The sequence below is a fragment of the Triturus cristatus genome, chromosome 3_2, assembly GCF_964204655.1.
Source record: "Triturus cristatus chromosome 3_2, aTriCri1.1, whole genome shotgun sequence".
NCBI classification, from domain to species: domain Eukaryota; kingdom Metazoa; phylum Chordata; class Amphibia; order Caudata; family Salamandridae; genus Triturus; species Triturus cristatus.
Window position 1 is genome coordinate 286,245,115 of NC_140584.1, and position 18,231 is coordinate 286,263,345.

Here is an 18,231-nt window from a genome sequence, read left to right on the forward strand (position 1 = left end):
AAACGGCAAAAAAGAACAAGACGCCAGTGGGTTGGTAGTGAGTACCACAAATAGGCGTCGGCGGGTGGGGGTCAAAGCCCATAGGACTTACGAAAAGACTTAGGGAGAACTGGACAGGGTTATCGGAGCACCAGAAGAGGAAGTCCAATATCACCGCCCAATATGGCCCAGGCACCCACCGCCAATGGCACGTGGGTCCAGGGAACCCCACACGGAAGGGGCCAAGGTGAGATGATTATACATGATATTTGGGGCAAGAAGGTTAGGACCCCCATATGCAAGGTGAAGATGACCGGGCGAAATGACGCGTTATGGGGAAAGTGTAATTAGTGTCCAAGAATAGAAACCCCCACAGGGCGTCGCATGGTTGCGGCGGCCCCTCATTCATGCAAGGGGATTAGGTATTCTAGACGTAATTTAGTGCCTCTTGGTAAAGATCTGGGCACACCAAATGAAACCAGAAGCCTTTGCTCCTCCTTTGTATGAATTTCAGAGCTGTAACCCCCCCACATCCGCCACTATTGGAAACGAGGCAGAGTTGGAAGAGCCCGTGTCTGAAATAGCCTCTGAAGAGAAATTGCGTCCTATTTCTGGGCCCTGAGGGTCTGGAGTGGGTTTATTCTGGGCACAGACCTGGCCCTGTCTGAGAATTAGTTTTTCCCAAGCTAGAAAGAGGCCTTTGACATTGAAACTGTATGCCTCCTCGTGAGCCCTCTAAGGATGATATTCAGAAGCCAAAAAGCATGCGAGTCCATACTGGAAAATGAAAGTATGGGATTCTGTTTCTGACGCTGATCAGAAAGAGGCCTTTAGCATCTTTGTAGCTGTATCTCCCCAACACCCCCGGCACTGGTGGCAGCCGTATTGCCACATGCAGGAATATGTATACACACAATATACATATATATATATTTAAATTTTATTTCTTTATTTTTATTTTACCTACTGGCGGTTGCCTGTGGGTGGTTATAGTTAGGAGCAAATTTCAATAGGAAAAGCGTTTTTTTGTTTTGATAATAACTTTGGCCCTGTTTTTCCGAATCTTCGCAACACTTTCAAAATTAGTGTGCTGGTCACTTTAGCAGGAAAGTTTCTGGGTTGGCCCTCCCAAATATATCGAAAGCTGGTGAGGACATCCCTTCTTTTAAGGGTAGAGGGTTGTTTTCCACTATTGATTTTATTTTTGTTAATACAACCCTAATTCCCCTTCTTTTGGACTATACTGCTAGATGGTCTCACTATAGCGACCACAACCCAATTTATATTAGTCTGGGAGGGTGTTCGAAGACCACAGCAATGGTAGAACCAGGGACCCTGGCTCCTTAAACAAAAACTAGGAATCAAGGCCACAGATTGAAATGGGCTAAGGTGGTACCAGACCTTTTTTTAGGTGACCTGTTAAACACTGTAGGGACTGAGATTGCTATTTGTCAAGATAGTTCTCAGGGGGGAGCAGTGATTGCCGTACCTTTTGATAGGATCTGTAAGCAGATAGCCAGTGTCCTCTCCCTATCCAATAAAGAGGGAACTCACAATATAGAGAGGTTGTTCGACCATAACTGTACTATTGCCCATCAGAAATTATTATGTGCCCTGAAAGAAAAACTCCAGGGCAGATACTTAATAGCTAGGGCAAGGGTAGAGTATAATCAGGCCCGGCCCGGCGTACACGCAAACTGGAAGTTAAGGATCTGTCATCTGTCGATGTGATTAAGAATAGCGCCAAATTTTTGGAGATCATAAACAGACCGTTCTTTTCTGGTCAAGAGAGTAACGTAGTTGAATGTAATATCCCAGAAGAATTATGGTTTAACCAGGCAAATACAGGGCCCACGTGTTTAACCAGTGCATACAGTTTGCACTTCTCCGAACATGAAGTGGCCAAAGCCATAGCCCAAATGACGAGCAATAAAGCCCCGGGGCCTGACGGGGTTCCGGCCAATCTTTTTAAATCAGATATTCTCTTATGGGCTAAGTTCCAGGCTAATGTTTTAAATATAGTATGTAAAACCGGAATGCCTAAGTCTTGGGCAACATCAATCATTGTCCCAGTATTAAAAAAGGGTGATAGAGGGGACCCAGGGTGTTACAGGCCCATATCACAGATTGATTCTACGGTCAAGGTGATGGGGAGAGTGGTTCTCAGCTGGTTAACTGGTTGGATTGATGAAATTGGTATTCTGTCTAATCTCCAATACAGATGCAGGAAGGAGAGAAGCACCCTGGATAAGTGCCTTAACCTATATTTATTAATAGGGAAATACACTGTAGCTAAAAAAGGGACCCTCCACCTCACGTTTATGGATCTATCCTCGGTGTTTGACCGAGTAAATAGATCAATGCTTTGGGATCTGTTGTTAGCAATGGGTATGGATAAGAACATCATGTACTTTCTGTCTGATCTGCATAGGGATTTATCGTCAGCAGTAAGGTTTGACCAAATGGGTAATTTAACACAGAGGATTGATATAACTAGGAGAGTCAGACAGGGCTGTGTCCTGGCACCTCTGTTATTCACCCTCTACATCAATAACCTAGATTTGGTCTTGTGTAGCGCTGCCCGGGATATCCCTCGTGTGGGGAATCGTTTGATCCCTGCATTACTTTATGCGGACGATGCGGCCTTATTGGCACGTACCGTGGTGGGGCTCCAGCATTTGTTATCCTCATTTGCCGATTTTATGGGTTCCTTTGACCTAAATGTAAATTTTTCCAAATCACATGTCATGAGCATGGGAGAAAGGCCCAGTAAAATTAAGATGTTTAGGTGCAACGGAAATGAAATAACCAGGGTCTCTTCATTTCCGTACCTAAGCGTCTTATTTGATGAGAGGTGCTCTTGGGCCCCGCAGAGGAGAGCCAAGAAAATCGCCATGGCACGCTCCTCAGGTGCGGTACTTGATTTTGCTTGAAGGCTGGGTGCCAAACCAATGAAGGCAATGATACAGATATACAAATCCAAGTGTATTGCCATTGCAAATTATGGATCTGATATTTGGGGGTATAGAAATTGCATAGAACTTCAATTGGTGGAAAACAAATTTCTAAGAAGTCTGCTCTCAGTCCCTTAGTCCACGCCCTCGTTTTCAGTCCATGAAGAATTGGGTGTTGGTTATGTGTCTGACTTAATCAAAATGGCCCCTTTTCTTAAATGGATTTCGATCTGGTGTAACCCAGAATTAGTGCTGAACCAAGAGATTATCCACAATTGTATCGCACTGGACAGTGCTAGCAGTATTCCATAGTTTAGTCATGTGAGCAGCATAGCAAGGGCGCTGGGTCGCCCAGAGGTCTTTGACAACCCTGAAATAATATGTAAAAAAAATCTAGGGTGGGCAAAGACTTCGTTTTTGCGCCTGGGATCCGCAGAAAGAGAGGCAATAGAGCTATCAAAACGAACAGTCCGTGCCCATCAGATCTTAAAAACTTCTTTAATGATGAAGCCTTATTTGGACATAGTCACTAAGCCTCGACATCGCTTTCTCCTAACAAGGTTTAGGTTTAACTTTTTACGCTTTTTATTGGCCGAACCCTTGGGCTGGAAAAAGTCAGAGGATCTGAGACCCTGTTCTCGTGATTGTTTTTCGAGGCAAGATACTCTGCATTTCGTAATGTTTTGTGACCACTACTTGCGGATTCGGAAGCGTTTTATTTTTCCCATTTTAAAAGATAAAGGCTTTGTGCAGGTTAGACCAGCCTTAACATACCTACAGATGTTGAATAGCCTTCGGGAAATGTTTAATATGGCTAGTTTTATATTTGCAGCAGTTAGAGCAAGGAGAAAAAGAAATTAAATCGTAATTGCTCATTTCTCTGTATAATGGATTCTCCCTTTTATATAATGTATTTTATATTTCACTGCTGAATTTTTAGAGCTGTATTTTATTAATGACGGATTTTGAGTATTATATGTTTTGTACGTGTTGGGTACTTTAACATGCTTTTATGAATTTGAATAATCGAATAAAGTGATTTTGACTGACTGGGTGATCCGGCAAGCGGGGGCTGAGAAAAAGGGGGAAACCCAAAATACGTTTTTCCCATGCAATTTCCCATAGGAATTTTAGACATGACTACAGTCCCAAGCCGCTGAGCAGAATTACACCAAATTTGGCAGAAAGCTATATCTTGGTCCAGAAAGAGTGCTTTTTGTAATTTGTTTTAAATCTATTCAGTAGTTTTGGAGTTATTAAAGTAAAAAGATTTCTGTATATCTGGAGATGGCTGGGCCCCTATATCATTACATACAATGCTCAGCTGTCAATAAGCCACTATGATTCTTCATTACGTATCTTATTTTTTATGATCTCTTGTTATAAGTAGTAATAAATCTTGGTGCCTGATCATTAGTTTGTAACAAAACATCTTCTTATTTGAAGATACCCTGTACTGCCAACGCTCTGGTACTGCGATGGTCACTTGCTTCGCCCCAAGCTTTGCAAATCTTTTCCTTGGCTGGTGGGAGGTGCAGGTGGTCTGGACAGATGCCAATTAACAATATACTACACACGTCCTTGTTGGATTAGGGACATTGACCTTTTTTAGGTCTCGCCTGAGCCAGCACATGCGCCGCTCTGGCGAGACATTTCGTGAGTGGGCTTTGAAAAGCTGACCACAGCTTTTTGAATGGCATAGAGCGTGCGGTTACGCACACAATGACGAGCATAGGCACCATCTGGCTTTCCTCTCTCGTCATGGTGCACGCACATCGCACACCACTCGCCAGCAGACGTGCCTCCTTTTGTTTTTTACTTGCAGCATGAGGCGAGGGCGCTTGTTTTCCAGGTGACAGAGCCAAATTCTCCGCCCGCTAAACATTTCAGTCACAAGCAAAACTCTTTGACACGAAACCCAAACACAGGCTGCTTCACGCAAGACTCAATTCCTGAACAATGGCCCATCTCTCCCTCATTATTTTCTGAACCTAGCAGACCCTCACAGGAGAGAAAAGACCAGTATCATTTTGGCAAGTGGGTCATCCATAGAAAACATAAGCTAATGGTGGATAGTGGCATTATTTTTTTAAAAGAATAAGAGGCGCACGTATTATCTTACCCGTGAATTAAAGTTCCGGAAGATCACACAATGTGAGAATTCAATTGGAGCAAACATACGATTTCTGGTATTTAAATACCTACAAGACACTCATGTACAGCACTGTGATGAACGTGGGAACTGAGATGCGTATCATTTACAACTTACCTCCAACAGAACCTCAGGAACTGAAGTGCGTAGTAGGTTAATGGCGGACACCCAGGATGGCAAATCGAACACTAGCCTGCCAGCATAACTGCACCATTTAGGCTCTCGCATAACATGCAGAATGAAAACCACTGCCTTTTATTTTTGTAGAGATTTTAAAAGTAGCAATTAAAGTGAGAGATTTCAAGGACGAGTTAAAGAAAAGGAGGTCATGGCAAATATTTGAAACTATGTACCCTCCACCCTCTCTCTCACAGGCTCCAAGACAGCCCAGTGAAACCAGTACAGTTTGGAGTCACAAAGTTTGATGACGTTTGGAACCATCTGTTGTTTCATAGCAGTCACACGGATTTCCATGGCTTCTCATTTGCCTGTGCGGATTGTGGTTGGGCAGGGAGGCCTATCACGTTGCATCATCCATTGTTTTAGAGCTGTACCTTGCTGTTCTTAAGACGGTTCAGTGAGTTTCTTTTTAGCATCTGCTGTGAGCTGGAGGTTATTCGTTCGAATCACAGAAAGCCCAGGATTAAATTCACCTCAAGTCCATAAATGGAGTACCAGTAATTGAAGCAAGAGCTCAACCTGCCATTTACAGCAGTTAGAAAAAACCCTGTTACTTACCGGTAATCTTCATTTCTCCTGGTCCTGTATTCCTCGTCCCATTCTTTACAAATGGAGATATGTTGAAGATTACAGGTAAGTAATAGGGCATTACCCCCAGGTCGCTCCTGCCCTCGTCCCATTCATTACTTACGGAGAATACCAAAGCCAGGTACCCGACATTCGCATAGACCAAACAAGCATTGGCATAGCCAATAGGTCTTGCCTTTGGGACCTTATAAGTGTTTAGCCATGCAACAGTTGATGTTGTTGCACCAAGGCTATTGTGCTGCATAACTAAATACTTATAAGGTCCCAAAAGCGAGACCTATTGGCTATGCCAATGCTTGTTTGATATGGGATGGTGATGCCAAGCTTACCTTGGAATTCATAATATCTTGGAAAGGAATTATTTGAATTTCAAATTTACATATAAAATGAGCAGAGATTACAACAAGTATCTAGACATAGCCAATTATGTAAACAAAAACACTCTTTGAAGACTTCACTACATGGGAAAGACAACTGGCAACAGTGTGCTACACGCTGGCAGCCACCACCCAAATTCACTAAAATTGAGCATCTCCTATGGAGAAGGCCTAAGGATACATCGCAGTTGCAGCGCAGACAGTGCCTTTCAAAGTAACAGCACAACATGACGAAGCGCTTTACTGAACAAAGCTATCCTCACATTTTTTTTACACAAGCCAAACGCAAAGTACAAGCCAAAAAAACAAGAAGATGTTCTGTTTAAAGAAAATTCCAAACATTCTGAAACTAATGATCTGGCACCAAAAATCATTACTATTTATAACAAGATGTAATATAAACTAAGAGACCTAATGAAGAAACATTGGGGTTTATTTATAGCTGATCCCATTATAAATAATGATAATGGGGCTCAGTCTTCTATTACCTATAAGAAACCCAGATCTCTTAGGAACATACTGGTACGTAGGCATCTTATCTCCAGTCAAACATCAACATGACTCAGTGAACAAAAAGGTTTCTTTAGATGCGGCTCATGCAAAGCGAGTAAATGAAGCGTGAACCACAACCAGTATACACACCCCACTGGCAAGACCAGAACAATTTCTAAATTTATCACATGCACATCTGACTTTGCAGTCTATGTCCTGGAATGTCCATGCAGATTGATGTATATTGGCAGCACAAAGTTACCTCTAAAGAAGAGGATTTTGGAGCACTTAACGTGCTAGCAAGAATGTTGATCAAACTTATCCTGTGGCACAGCATTTCGCTCAGGTACACAAAAGTGATCACGAACAGCTTACGTCCTTTGGAATAGACAGAGTGGTCCAACATGTCAGAGCAGTCAATATGGAAAGACATTTGTTTTGGAATCTTGATATAGTACTGCGTTAAACACAAAAAGCCCTAATGGTCTTAACAGTGATGAGGAGTTAAAGATAAATATTGTTTATTAATGTCACTGAGCTCCGTAGCACTGCTCACCTTGCCTTCTCTGTTACAGTACCGATAGCAATGATTGCCTGCTGATATGAACGTTTCTTGTACTGTCACTTACTGATCATAGAAATGAGTCAATCTTATCTCTTATCTTTCTTTAATTTATTCCTCCTTTCTCTGATATACCAACAGTGAGGTACTCTTACCATTCATTTTTATTATTTCTTTCCAATTTGTATTCCTGTCTCCCGTGGCCACTGAGTAATACATTGGAGTGTACTTTTAGAATAATATCTTTGGGCACATAGCCATGAATCTATTATCGCACCTTACTCACATATCTAGTTGGATATTATATACTCTATTCCGGTTCCCACATGTTGAGATGGACATACAAATATAGTAGTTTTTCTTTATCATATTTGTTCTCACACACCTGCACTTTATCAATATTTGACACATATCCACTTTTTTGTTTTCAAAGAAAAGAATGTGCTCTGTAGATTTCTAAATTGCTTCCAATGCACATATTTGATTTATTTCAGTCACTGTGCCATGCCATGACTAATTGTATAAATATGTTCACAACTGGGCTTGGATGGTGTAATGTATTTATGAATTCCATTATTTTTCAAATATTTTTTAAATCATTTGGGAAATGTTTTCAAATTGTCCAAAATTGTTAATAAATTGTATTTGCTCATTAATAAAAAAATGGGATCATATGGAATCTTAAAACATTGTTGAATATTCACATTTTAAAAAGTATTTATTTGCTGTTTATTAACATTTGTTGTGTTTTAATGGGAAGTAGAGCTCTTTTCACTCAACTTGAGAAAGGCTTCTGTGAAGCCGAATGCGTCATTCAGAGCATTAATAAATCATGGATTTAACGGGTGCTCTTTTTTTTGCAGCAAAATGGATGTGACAATCGAAACTGAACAGGATATATATAAAAACATTGAAGAAAAAAAATATTCCCCACTATGGTGCAATGGATAGGGAACTATTGTAACTTTGGATGGGATATATTTATTGGAAATATAACTGGTACTGTGAATTTGGCTTGGGGTACTTTACCAGTCCAAAAATCATACACAAAACTACAAATATACCATGTTAAATGTTCTAATGTACTTATATGTTGCACTTGGTTATATAATGTGTATGGAAAGTATTGCTCCTAACCATGTGACTCTGAATGTGGCCAAAATGGTCACCATCATATGCCTCTGTAACAAGGTGGTCATCGGTCTTGTTCCTGACCTACGAAAATTGATGTTAATTGGGTGGTGGTACTAGGGGATTGTCCCTTTAAATAGACACTCTTAATGCACAACTCCATGGCCCTGTAGAAGGCTCCGGGCAAAACGCTAAGGCTATCTCCTTTCTGCGCAATGTACTTGTCTGTTGAAAAACAACAAAAATATGAAATAAAAAGAACAGGAAAATTCACAAGTTGTGACGCTTGCTGCTTGAAACAGAGGAATTCGGTGCTGTGAATCAGTTCGGTGAGCTGTTTTACTATATATATATATATATATATATATATATATATATATATATATATATATTTATTTATTTATTTATTTATTTATATTATGTAGGTCTTCTAATAATAAAAAACTACCATTTTAAAACAACTGAAATTAACCAGTTATATGTGACTGACATCAGTTTGTTGTTGGAAGATCTATATATAACCCCGATTGAATCATTTTTTGTTGTTGTCAGTGAATTTCTAGTATTTGAATGTAAAGTAATATCTTGTTACAATACGTCTGCTGCCAACCCCCCAGCCATGCACACTGCAGCTTGGCTGCAGGCCTACAGCCAGGCCCTGCACCCTCCCCAAACAGGCAGCCAACCCCCCTTTTTTTTTAATTTTTCCCAAAAACTTTATTGACAGAATTGCATAGACAGGTTTCAATTTTGCATCAAATCAGAGCACCGTATACATAGCAATGATTGAGGATATAAAGGAGGGCCAATAACACAGACAAGCAGAGAACACCGGCTTAGATAGATATTACTTAGGCACATCTGGACAGTGAGCAACAGTGGATATAATCAGGCAAACTGCGGGAGAGGGAGCGGGCCTGACTGGAAAGGGAATAAGAACGGGGTAAAGGGCGGCTACGGATCTTCACCGACGGCCGCCGCGGGCAGAGTGCCGGCAGAGAGCGCGGGAGAGGTAGTCAGGCTTTGGGGGGTATGAGCAAGAAGGTATGACACTAGGGGGCTCCATATGTCCAGTGGACGAGATTTGGCTGGCGCAAGGTCCAGAATTCAGATAAAAGGGTCTGGCATCGCGATGCATCCTCGGGCCATTGGGCAAACTTAGGTGCAGGTTTGCGACCCCAGCACATGGACACCCTACGCTGCGTGAGGACAAGCAGCATAGCAATCAAGCATCGAGAGGTGTCTTGGCAATATTTAACAAAGCCTAGGAGGCAGAGAGGAGGGTCAGGCTGAACCGGTGAGGAGGTGATCTCGTAGATAGCAGTACAGACGTCACGCCAATCGTCGGAGACCTTTGGGCATAACCAGGCGAGATGGGAAAAGTCCGCCGCGGGAGCAGAACAGCGCAGGCATCTATCACTGGGGGTGAGTCCCAGCTTAAGTTGCTGAACGGGGGTGCGGTAAAGCCTATGCACATATTTAAAATGTATTAGGCGCAGGCGATAGTTCGGGGATAATCGCTTCATCTGGTTGCAACAATAAAGCCAGTCAGCTTGGGAAATATCAACACCAAGGTCCTCGCCCCATGCCACATGAGCTCGGTCAGTGGAGATGGAGGTGGCTGCCAGCGTGAGGGCATATAGTTTGGTCACCAACTTCCGAGGAGAGGGAGACGAGTAAAGAAAATCAAGAATGATCATCGAGGGGGGAGGCAAGGGGAACGTAGGATGCAGCTCCCTGCAGATAGCTCGTAGCTGATAAAAAAGTAAAGTATCTATGGGACCGGAATCATCAGAATAGAATAGAATGTGTTCCCCGGGTAGAGATCCGCCAATGTAGTCAACCCCAGGCGAGTGGCGTGTTTAGCCATACCAGAGGGCTGGAGAGGAGGGAAAGCCGGATGCCGAACGATTGGCATCGTATTTGCCGAGAACGCCGGAGCACCGGACAGACCGCGTAGACCAGGGGTACTCACAAACTTTCTCTTGGGGGCCAAATTTACAGTGTGGTTTGTGGCCGAGGGCCGCACCTTGGGGGCGGGGTCATTCGGGGAGGGGGCGGGGCTAGAGCAACAAAAAAAACTGAGACCATGAGGTGGAACACAGGTCCCTGCAGCAGACGCCTTCGTCCACTGAGCCACCGGACCCGGCATACACATATCTCTCTCTCTCCCTCTCTCTATCTCCCTCCCTCCCTCCCTCCTCCGTCTCTCTCCCTCCTCCGTCTCCCTCCCTCTCTCCTTCTATCCGACTCTCTCCCTCTCCCTCTCTCTCTGTCTCCCCCTCTCTGTCTCCCTCTCTATCTGTCTCCCTCCCTCCTCCATCTCCCTCCCTCCTCCATCTCCCTCCCTCCTCCGTCTCCCTCCCTCCCTCCTCCGTCTCCCTCCCTCTCTCCTTCTATCCGTCTCCCTCCCTCTCTGTCTCTCTCCCTCTCCATCTCCCCCTCTCCGTCTCCCTCCCTCTCTGTCTCCCTCCCTCCCTCTCCCTCTGTCTCACTCCCTCTGTCTCACTCCCTCTGTCTCACTCCCTCTGTTTGTCTCCTTCTCCCTCTGTCTCCCTCCCTCTTGTCTCCCTCCCTCTCTCTCTGTCTCCCTCCCTCCCTCTCACTCACTCTGTTTGTCGCCCTCTCTCTGTCTCCCTCCCTCTCTCTCTGTCACCCTCCCTCCCTCTCACTCACTCTTTGTCACCCTCTCTCTGTCTCCCTCCCTCTCCCTCTCTCTCCTTCCCTCTCCCTCTCTCTCCTTCCCTCTCCCTGTCTCCCTCCCTCTCTGTCTCCCTCCCTCTGTCTCCCTTCCTCCCCCTCTCTGTCTCCCTCCCTCCCTCTCTCTCTCTCTCTCTCTCCCTTGTCAAGGTGGCGCCTTGGATACATGTAGGTTTGCACTGTTTTACAGTATGTCTGGAGATGCGCTCATAGAAGAAAGGGGGAATAGGGTGACAGCAAGTATAATAAACTCAAGACACCAACATAAATTGAGATAGTCATGACAGAAAGAGCCAGGCCTGCTCTATGTGAGCTGACTTGTAGCCCCATCTCTTTTTTACACAGTCTTCTTCCTCCTGTATTGGCGACCCCTACTCCTCTTTTGGCCACATTTACCCACATCCTCCCTAACGCTCTTTTCCCCATCGTTGCCCTCTTTTCTCTGCTATTCACTTTCTCACCACTTAATTCCCATTCTTCTTGAATCCTCCCCCTCAATGAGCCTACCCCATCAGCAGCAAAAAGCATCCGGTCCGGGCCTACACCAACCCTCATAGTTCTTCCTCACCCCACACTTCCTGATTTCCCCCCTCATTGCCCCTCCCCGTCCTCGTTTCATCCAACATATCCTCCATTCATTTTCTACCTTTTTGTTTGATGTCCGGAGACTGTGTGGAATATCAACATGGGCGTCTGAAGGCACAGTTCCTATTCTGAGAGGGGAGGAGACCAACGTGAGCAACAAATTGAGGGTCCCCCTGAACCCAAAGGTGCGCTTTCATGGGAGACTAGACTGAGCTTATTTCAATTCTCTTAACTTTTTTAGCTCTTGTTCTCGAGTGTACTGTAGCACCACAGTTCCAGTTTAATTGAGAAAACAGCACTTTAACCATGGAAGTGTTGGTCCTTGCTTCCCTGGATCACACACAGCCGCCGCACCCAAGTACTTCACCGGTCTTTTAAAGACCATTCACTTGTTAATGAGGCTTTGTTGTATTTCACCTCTTCTTAGCGCCCCTGCATCTCCACTCAATCAGAGTGGAGATGCAGGGGCGCTAAGAAGAGGTGAAATAGAACAAAGCCTCATTAACAAGTGAATGGTTTTTAAAAGAATCGCCCGGCCCCCATAGCTCCGCGCTTCCACCTCCGATATAAAAAAACACAGAGGTATGTTGCCTGCAAGGTCCTCGGGCCGCCAAGAAAGGCTTGCCGGGCCGCTGGCGGCCCGCGGGCCGTACTATGAGTACCCGTGGCGTAGACCATCCCAGGCCCAGCGCAAGGTCTCGGCCGTGTCTATTTCGGTGCGTGGGGGTTTGGCAGGGACGAACAGGGCGGTGATGAGCGGCCACGGGGCAGCGAGGTCTGCTTCAGCCGCCACTTGCGGCTGGAAGGGAGTGGGGTGAATCCGGAAATGCAAAAAACTGGCCTGAGCACACAATGCGTAAAGCTTAAAGTTAGGGGCACCCAGGCCACCGCATGACATCAGGAGGGTGAGAGTGTCATACGCTATCCTGGGTTGCCAACCAGCCCAAGTTAGAGAGATGATCAGCGAGCGGATCCTGCGAAAAAAGTGGGCAGTGTGGGGAAAAGGGATGTTCAGGAAAAGATCTAAACATTTCGGGAGGACCACCATCTTGGCAATAGCTATGCGACCGGCCAAAGACAAGGGTAGCCGGTTCCATTGGGGAATCTTGGACTCGAGCCAGTCCACCGCACAACCAAAGTTAGCCCTCCAAAGTTCATCCACGTCCCTGCTAAGCCAGATACCCAAGTAGCGAGTAGGGCCTGACGCCCACCCGAAAGGGAAGTCCGAAGTGAAGGGCGTAGTGGCATCAGTGAGAGGAAAGAGGACTGACTTACTCCAGTTCACCTGGATTCCAGAATAACCTCCGAACCATATGATCTCACGTACCAGAGACTGAGATTTTCTTGGGGGTGGCGGACATACAGCGTAATATCGTCCACGTACATGGAGACTAAGAGGGCACGGGCTGCGAAGCCAATGCCCCTCTGGATGTTATGACAATTTATTATGCGCGCTACTACCCGAAGGTGTCTAGGCGCTCACGGTCTCCAGGAACTGTGTCAGAATATGTTATGTTATGGCAATTTGTTATGCGCGCTACTACCCGAAAATGGATGTGGTGTTGTCGGAGTCTGGCCGCCAGTGGCTCCATTGCGATAGTGTAGAGCATGGGTGAAAGCGGGCACCCCTGGCGGGTGCCGCGTCCAATAGGGATGGGATCAGATATTTGTCCGTTAATTCGAAGACGGGCGGTGGGTAGAGTGTATAGGAGTAAGATATTGTGTATAAATACTGGGCTTAAGCCAAGACGTGGAAGGTAGAAAGAAATGGAAGGGCCACTCTAGGGTATCAAAGGCCTTAGTGGCGTCAAGAAGGGCAGCTACTGCGGGGAGAGCTGGATTAATCTGATGGAGGACAGAAAAGATACTCCGAAGATAGTGTGAAGTAGCGCGACCAGGAATGAAGCCTGACTGATCGGGCCGAGCAATGAGTGGCATGAGAAGAAGGAGGCGCGAAGCGAGAAGTTTGGTGAAGATTTTATTGTCCGTATTAATGAGGGAGAAGGGGCGGTAGGAATCACGGCATTCGGGGGGCTTGTCCAGCTTGAGAAGAAGAGTTAACATAGCCTCGCGGAGTGATGGTGGGAGTTTACAGCTCTTGAAAGAATCGTTATACATGGCGGCCAGGTGCGGTACCAAAAGCGGGGCGAAGGTCTTGTAGAAAGAGACGGGAAAGCCATCTAAACCAGGGGCCTTGTCGCCAGGCATACCATTGATGGCGGCAAGTATTTCCTCTTTAGAGAAGGGCTCGTTGAGTAATTCTCGGTGATATTTTTTGAGCCATAAGAGCTCGAGGGTATCAAAATACTGGTTGAGGACCTCGCGTGAGGGGGTGGAACCCGCAATGTATAATTGCGTATAGTACTCCGTAAAGCGCACCTTGATTTCTTCAGGGGAGGTAGTCCGAGTGGGGCCACCGTCTTGAAGCGCTGTGATATAGGATGCGGCACGAAGCGGACGGAGAAGGTTGGCCTGGGTTTTGCCGGGCCGATCGCCCTCAACGAAGCGGCGTGCCCGGGCCTCTCTGCCAAGGAATGAGATCTCTCTGTTGGCCTCCTCAGCGAATTCAGTGTGTTTCTCACAAAGGCGAGCGAGTAGTTCAGAGCTGGGATGAAGAGAATGGGAGGAGTCCAAAGATTTAATTTCCGATTCCAGTTTGTCAAGAGTGCTGCGAATGGAGCGTAAAACCCCGGACTGTTTAGAGATGCATTGGCCGTGAATAACAACCTTGAATCCCTCCCAGAGTGTGGAGGGAGAAATAGTTAGGGATCGCGGTCCGGACCTCGTCACAGAAGACAGAATCTCGTAGCCCATTCGTGGGGAGTCGCCAAGTGAAGGCACGCCGAGGGGACAGAGGAAGACGGAGACTAAGCTGTACCGACACGTGATCCGAAAGAGTGCGCGCCATATGATCAACAGAGGTAAGCCAGGAAAGGATGTCCGGAGAGGTGATCCAGAGATCCAGACGGCACCAGCAACCACGAGTTCCGATGACGCAAGTGCCCTCGCGGGCTTCAGATCGCATGTGGCGCCAAGCATCGTACAGGGAGTTGTCAGCGAGAATGGAGCTAAGGAGCACCGCAGAACGTGGGTGGGAGGCATAGGGGCCAGAGCAGTCCAAGACTGTGGAAAGTGTCACATTGAAGTCCCCACCCCAGAGGAGTGCGGCAGGGCCAAGGGATGAGATGTGATGCCAGGTTAGCGCAAAAAAGTCTGGGTCATCAATATTAGGGCCGTTTTATTGCAGCTATCGTTAAAGGTTGGGCCTGAAGGGAGCCATGGAGGATGACATAACGCCCATCGGGGTCAGTGATTACCTGGGTAGTTTGCCAAGGGAGTCCCCTGCGTATCAGAATAGACACCCCAGAGAGTAGTTGGAGTAGAAAGATGAGTGAGATTCTCCCCAATGTCGGGAATGTAGTCTGGCGGCAGATGCAGGTAGCAGGTGGGTCTCTTGCAACAAACAGATGTCCACTTTGTGCCGGAGGAGGTGTGCGTGTATTAGCCGAGCTTATCGGTGGTCATTGTTCCATGTCCAAAATACAGTGTCTGTCATGTCGTTATAGTGTGGGGAAGAGTAGAGCGAGGTGCGATGAATATGGCCTGGGCCCTTGAGGAAATATGTATGGTGGTGCAAACCAACTGAGATAAGAACGAGCAGTGCAACAGCGTAGGGGAAGCAAGACAGACGGCTAGAGCTGGCCAAGGCAAGTAGCTGGGCTGTAAGGGAGGAACACCAGCCAAAGGAGGGAGGATGGCAATAGGTGTCGTTCCTGAGAGGATGCTCCTAGGAATGTGCGCTAAGCGAAGCACCGTGGCTCTGCGGAGAACGTGTGTAACGGTGATGTGATGCAAGCAATATGTCGACAGAGTAGCCAAATAAAAAGCAATAAATACTGACAAAAACAAACACGCCTCGGAAGGAGGCAGCAAATCCCAGAAAACCATCACCCACCGACACCAACCCCCCAAACAGGTTGAGATACCACCGGCACCCACCCCAGGGACCCACAACTAGGAAGAGAAAAGTCAATGTCCAAAATGGGAATCATCCTGTGGAGGCATGGCGTCGCCCAGCATACACCCCTGTTGTAAAGACAGGGTGGCCAAGCCATTAGCAAAAGCAGACAACTAGGGAAAGGTTACAAATAAACATTAGCAGTAGGCCCAGAACACAGATTTGACATTGATAGGCCCAGGGCGGCTGCAGAAGCTCGAGGGGCTAACTGGGAGCCAGAACAGTGGCCACGTGGTATACAATTAGCAAACATACAAGAGAGGCAGCAATTCAGTTATTGTCACTGAGGTTGTCGGCGGCGGTGGCGGCCTGGGATCTGGCAGGTGAAGAGCGGTGCGATTGATCCAACTTCTTGGCAAAGGCCAGAACCTCCTTTGGGTCAGGAAAGATGTGTAGTTTAGAGCTCTGCCGGACCCGCAGTTTGGCAGGATACGCCAGAGAGTAGGGGACCTCATGTTTTTGTAGGATCCGTTTCGCCGGAAGGAACTCACGGCGAGCTGCCTGGACCACGGCGGTGTAGTCGGGGTAGAATGACAGGGAGTTTCCCTGGTGTCGAATTTCGCACCTCTCCCTGGCAGCCCGGAGTATGGCATCGTGATCCCTGAAGTTCAGGATTCTTGCAATGATCGGGCGGGCCGGTAGACCTGGGCCTGAACGGGGGCCGAGGGAACGGTGCGCCCGCTCGACAATAAAGACGGAAGAAAGGATGTAGCCGAAAAGGTCCCTGATGAGCTGCTCGATAAAATCCCCCATTCGAGCAATATTGGTGGATTCAGGCACTCCAGTAATGCGGAGGTTGCTCCTCCGGGAGCACGCCTCCAAATCCTCATTTTTATTTCGGATGAGATCAAGCACCTTGTCCAACTGAAGTAGTTTTTGGCGGTCTTGAGTGGCGGCGTCCTCAGCATCAGAGACCCTGGATTCAACGTGGAGAAGGCGGGCGTCGTGGGAATCAACTCTGGCCCTAACTGTATCCAGTCGAGCTGACAGCTGGTCCAGTTGTGCCGCTCTGCCCGTTTCCATGGATTTGACGTCCAACATAATTGCCTTGAGGTCATACTCGCGTGGTGGGGCCGCCTGCTGTAAGGGAGAGGAGTCCCCCACATCAAAGATTGCACTCTCCTGGCGTGTGGGGCGGCGCTGGTCGAAGGCAATCTTCGGCTGTTTCGGGTCGGTTCTCCCCATGGCTAGCAGCAGCAGGGGGTGGCACCGTCGAGCAACAGAGGGGAGGCAGCAGCGCTGGCGGAAGACCACCGCCACCCCAGGGGCTCCCAGGGCAGGCCTCAGCAGGAGAGTTCAAAGGTGGAGGGCAGTGACCAAAGGAGATGTCCTGTGTGGAGAGCAGGCAGGAGGGGGAGAAGGTCAGGCTCTAGTCAGGTTGGGCAACACAGGCGGTGCCCCCAGGGAAGATGGTCGAGGTAGGAGGGCACCGGGCCCAGGAGACCAACGAGGGGGTGGCAGGATGAGGAGTGAGGTATGGCCTCCAACCTGGCGACGTGGTAGGAACGTGGAGGCAGGCGCCACAGTTGCTGCTAAGGGTCTCCAAGACCGCAGCGCCCACGGGGCCAAAGCGGGTGCCCAACAAGCCCAGAGGCTCCAACTGAGGGTGTTAAGGCAGGGGAAGCGATGAGGGAGGTGAGGCCACCGGGGAGACGTGGAGGCACAAGAATGAAGGGCAGGGCCACCCAGTGCGACCAAATCCTGGAAGATAGTTGACTGAGGAGCAGGTGGTGTGGGGGTAGGTGCAACCAAGGGGGCTGGAGCGGTGGGGAGATGCGAGGGGGGGCAGGCAGCCTCCGGCGTGGGGCCAACGTGGTGGGCAAACTGGCTAGGGAGAGGCCAGGAATACCACGCAGCAGCGATGGGCAGAGAGACCCCGCGACAAGGCCCGCACACCCCCAACCCCGCCGCATGACCCCCGCGGGGTGGCCCGCACCCCGGTCGCTGAGTTGTAGCTTGCAGGCGGGCACAGCAGGCAGCCGGGAGAATGTAAGGATCAGGGCGACGTGTGTTCCAGCTCAGAGGGGCCCAAGGCTGGGGGCCCACAGAGCACGGCCCCCTCTCAGCCCAGCGAGACGGGAGTCTCAGCGAGGAAGGATCCAGGGGCGTGCGGCACGATAAGGTTGCAGACGCGCAGAGCGAGGCCAGACCAGGGAGGCAAAGCAGGCAGCAGGACACAGATGGCCGAGGAGCGGCGGAGAACGTCAAGCAGCTGCCGGCTGAGCTCAGGGATGGAGCCGGGGTCCCGCCAGCAGTAGGCCTCGCACAGTGGGGAGTCGGGGGGCGCGCCGCCCCCGTCGCCAGGCCCAGGGACCAAGGGATCACAGCAGCGAGTGCCGAGGAGTGGGGAAATGGCGCCCGCGCCACATAGGCCCGGGCCGGACGGTGCAACTTGCACGCCCCCAGCCCCACCGCAGAGGGCCCCAATGGCAGAGACACTCACCGGCCACAGCAGGTACGGAGCCCACGGAGTCCACAGGCCGGCCGCCCAGGCAAGGAAGTCCGCAACAGCT